The sequence below is a fragment of the Callospermophilus lateralis genome, chromosome 7, assembly GCF_048772815.1.
Source record: "Callospermophilus lateralis isolate mCalLat2 chromosome 7, mCalLat2.hap1, whole genome shotgun sequence".
Lineage (NCBI taxonomy): Eukaryota > Metazoa > Chordata > Mammalia > Rodentia > Sciuridae > Callospermophilus > Callospermophilus lateralis.
This window is the reverse complement of record NC_135311.1, coordinates 34,474,839-34,479,304: the sequence shown is the minus strand read 5'-3', so window position 1 is coordinate 34,479,304 and position 4,466 is coordinate 34,474,839. Positions and strand designations below refer to the sequence as shown.

Sequence of the window (4,466 nt, the reverse complement as noted above, 5' to 3'; positions counted from 1 at the left end):
TGTTCTTAGGAAACATATGTTGAGGCATCAAGAGATGGAATAACATGGTTTTTATCACTTAATTAAATTGAATCAAAAAAGGTACATCCATGCATATGATGCTTATATATGTGTGTGTTCTGTGTGTCCATGTGTGTACAAAGACTGAGAAAAGAGAGAGTTATTACACTATTCTATCAAATGTATCATAGGTTTGAAAATTTTATACAACAGTAGGAAAATTTTTTATATCAGGAAATGTATCACTGATTAATCACTTATCTTCTGTCAGTGCTGGGGTGGCAGGATGAAAGTGGATAGAAAGAGTATAGAGTTTCCAATGTTCAAGACAGTGAGGAGCAGGTGGAGGAGTGCTGAATATGCAGGTGAGGTTGTGGGAGGAAGAACCCTTCATAAGCTGGGGAGGCTCCTATGAGCTCCCATGAAAGTTTCACTGAACTTCACTTACAAAACACAAATTCAATAAAATTACTTTAAAATTCAAGGTAGTGATCTTGGAGCATTAAGTGTATTACTAGATTGGCTGCATGCCCCACAAATCCAGCCCTGGATATAGGATCCACAGACTTAGTAGGTGATACTGTTTCAGAGGAAAATCATAGGGCCTTCTGAAAAAGGAAATGAAGTTAAGTGGTGATGTCAGAGATATGAATGAGATGGAGTGGAGGATGGGGCAGGGAAGAGGACATATGGGGGATAATTCAAAGTTATTACAATAAGAGAAAATGCTTAAGATACTGGGTTCCATACCCAGCAATTAAAGAAGTGCCCCTTGTGGTAAGGGACTTTTCAGAGCCACATGAGACTTGTTCCATAGTAGTTGTAATAGGGGAAGATGACCAGGATGGAAGTTTGTAACAATAAGAGAAGTTGGAAGACTGGGAAGATAGTCAGAATTGCTGGGGAAATGGGAAACTGAGTACGTGGTCAGGTTTGGGAGGGAGCAGATTGTCTTTGTTTCAGGCAAAATAGTTCATCTTTTGGTTGAATACGAAAGTTAGAAGAGACATCTGTGAGGGTAGATTTATATAGAACAGAAATCAAAGGACAACTTCTCTGAGAGAAAGAAGTAGCAGCTGCAAGGGCCATGCTGTTTCTGCTACTCCCTTTGCTCACTGCTCTCTTCCCAGGAGGTGACAGTGAAGGTGGTAAGAACTGGGGCATCTGACCAGATGGGTGTGTGTGTGTGTGTGTGTGTGTGTGTGTGTGTGTGTGTCTTTGTGTGTGTCAATAGTTTCCCCTGCACACACCTGGAGAGAACGAGGGCCAAGCAGGCCCCATTCTGCATGTTCTTACTCAAGTCCTCTGTGCTCTCATGGAGGCTGTTGGTAGAGCATGGGACCCTGGGGGCCAGCAGATGTCAGCTAAGGTAACGGTGGCTCTCCACTTTTCCAGATTCTGAGTCTTACCACTCTGGCAACATTCTTTCCCATGTTTGTTCCTGAAGTGTTTGATTTCTTTCCATTCTATCTATTCTTTTCTTTTGCCCCAGGGTTTGAGGAGCCTGTCTCCTATCATCTCATGCAGACGTCATCTTTTCACAACCATTCCTGGGTACATCTGGGCTCAGGCTGGTTGGGGGAGCTGCAGACTCACAGCTGGAACAGCAGCTCGTGTGCCATCATTTTCCTGTATCCCTGGTCCAGGGGCAACTTCAGTAATAATGAGTTGATGGATCTGGAAAGGTTTATCCACACGCACTTCATTACCCATCATGGATTTTACATTTCTGGATTAATGTTTAAAGGTGAGTTTAGTTCCCTTGCTGAGGAGAAGGAAGGGGCATCTCAGTGAACTTTTGATTACTCAGGGAACAGCCTTCTCTGCTCCTATTCTAATTCCACTCTCTTCAGCATAAGACTGCAGTCACACCCTGGCCAAAGGCTATAAGTCAGAACCCGATTCTTCAAAAACCTTCAGTTTTGCCCCTATTGACTGCAGGGCTCTGTTTTATTATCTCTCCTCAGGGCATCTAGTGGCCACCCTTTCCCCCAGTCTTTAACCAGGTACCCTCAGCTTCCTCACTTGTTGGTTGACTCCTTTAAGTTTGATTTTCTCTCCCAGTTAATCTCTTCTGTCATCCCTGTGTAAACTGTCCTAGTGACTATGGATACTTTCCCCCTGGTTTGTTACAATCTCTGCTCTCTTGCATCAAGTCCTTCACCCCCCACACCATCACTATCACCTTTGAACAATTCCCTCTCTTCCTCATATTATCATCTCTTCCTCCACCTCCAGCTCTGACCAGTTCTTGTTACTGTGAACCTCTGATCAAAGCACACTTGGCTCCCTTCCCTTAAACTCCTCAAACTCTCTTCTGCATCTATTGTCTTTGGCTTCTGCTTACTCCAGTTTTCTTATTTTTCTCCTCTAATTCATTACTCCTCTTTCCCCAGATTCCTTTGATCTACAGATTGCAATGGGCTGTGAACTGCATTCTGGGAAGGCCTTTGTAGGCTTCGTTCAGGTAGCAATCCAAGGATATGATTTCATGAGCTTTCAAAATGAAACATTCTTACCATCCCCAAAGGGTGGACAAAAGCTCAGAAAGCCTGCGAAATACTCAATCTCAACCCAGCCTATAAACATATGATACATAGGCTCATCAGTGACACCTGCCCACGTTTCACCTTGGGTCTCCTTGATGCAGGGAAGGCTTATCTCCAGCGACAAGGTCAGTCTTATACTCCATCTCAAAGAATTTTTCTATGTTAAAGTCAAATTAGGGATAAAAAGTGAAATGGATACTGAGTGACATTTCCAGAAGGGGGAAAGATATATCCATATAGTCTCATGTGGAGTTCTGAACCTCTCAGTCTATGTTAGAGTCTGTTTCTGAATATCTTCCCTATTGTTTGCGGTGAAGCCTGAGGCTTGGCTGACCAGTGATCCCAGCTCTGGACCTGATCATCTGCAGCTAGTGTGCCATGTGTCTGGATTCTACCCAAAACCCGTGTGGGTGATGTGGATGCGAGGTGGGCAGGAGCAGCAGGGCACTCAGAGAGGTGACATCCTGCCCAACTCAGATGGGTCATGGTATCTCAGAGCAACCCTGGATGTGGCAGCTGAGGAGGCAGCTGGCCTGGCCTGCAGGGTGAAGCACAGCAGCCTAGGAGGGCAGGACCTTGTCCTCTACTGGGGTGGTAAGAGCTGGGACCCAGGCTGGAGATGGGTGGAGGTGGTCTGCTAGCAGAGCTTGAGGACCAGCTAAAAAAATGGGATTTAGAAATTCCAGACCCAAAAAGAAGAGAAATTCAAGAATGGAAGAATTTAAAATGATGGATCTGTAGATGCAGAAAGATGTAGAATAGAAGAAGAATTCATATCTGAAAAGAGATGAGATAAAAATAGGAAGAATGATTTGTGAGATAGGAACTCAAGGAAAATAGTGCAGGTTAATACAGCAAACAGGGAGTTCATGGGGTAAAATGGGGAATGGATTGGAAACAATGTCCTGGTGTCCACTTGAATCTGCACCACCTCATAGACCCCTGGGCTTGGTCCTCTTGGCAGTGATAGTGGCCCTGGCTCTTCTGACAGGTCTTGGATTTTGGTTGAGGAAACACTGGTGAGTTCTTTGCATTCTTCTTTCCTGTCCCTCATCTCCAATGGTCTTCTTTTCTGTTTTGACTTTTTTCTCACTTTTCCTTCTCTTCTCAGCCCCATCTCCATTTTCTGCTCAGTTCTCACCTCCACCTTCTGAAGGTCTGTTATTTCTCTGTTCTCATTTGGTTCATTTAGGACACACTGTGAAGCTCCAAGCAGTGCTGTCCCTTTGAAGTAAGGACTCAGCTACCCAGGTGCCCAGTCCACACCTGAATGCCACATGCAGATGACATAATTTCAACTCTCTTTGTAAACCTTTGTAATTCATTTTCATTCCATGATCAGTTACCTATATATGCTCAATGTAATCTTGCAGGATTTGTTGTTCTAACCTGGTATGTGGGGTTTTAACTCTGAATGGAACAGAGTGTTAGCAATGTCTTCCTGGTAGATATATTGGATCATTAGATGCATTTCAGATATCACATCCTCCAGAAGTCTTTCCTTAATTCACAGTGTGAAGCCTCTGTCCTCTGTTTCCCCACATTTCAACTCTAACCCCCATATCCTAGCTTCTGTGGCAGTTGTGTAGGTTCATTTCTTCTTTTAAGTTTTTAGAAGTTTGAGAGCAAAGCACATGCTTTTCAAGTGTCTGTATCCCTGGTGAAGTGTCTTGCCTGCATGTAACATGTTCTCAATAAACATTTTTTTTGTTGTTGTTGAATGTTGGTAAGGTTTGTATTTCTTTTTTCTTTTTATTTTTTTAAAATTCTTTGCCTCCCTGACACCTGTATTGTAGTTGACACATTTGATATTTGACTTGTTAGAAGTCTTGGTTGGCCAGAAGACTTCATGCTTTCTTAGCTCTACATTTTTTTCTAGGTCTCGGAGAAGAAATGCAGATTTGCCTCTTACTAATT

General features: G+C 43.3%; 1 pseudogene; it reads left to right on the top strand.

The window, feature by feature from the left end:
• The first annotated feature begins 1,087 nt into the window (after window positions 1–1,087).
• On the top strand, window positions 1,088–3,703 carry LOC143641953 (T-cell surface glycoprotein CD1a-like; annotated as a pseudogene).
• The last annotated feature ends 763 nt before the right edge of the window (window positions 3,704–4,466 follow it).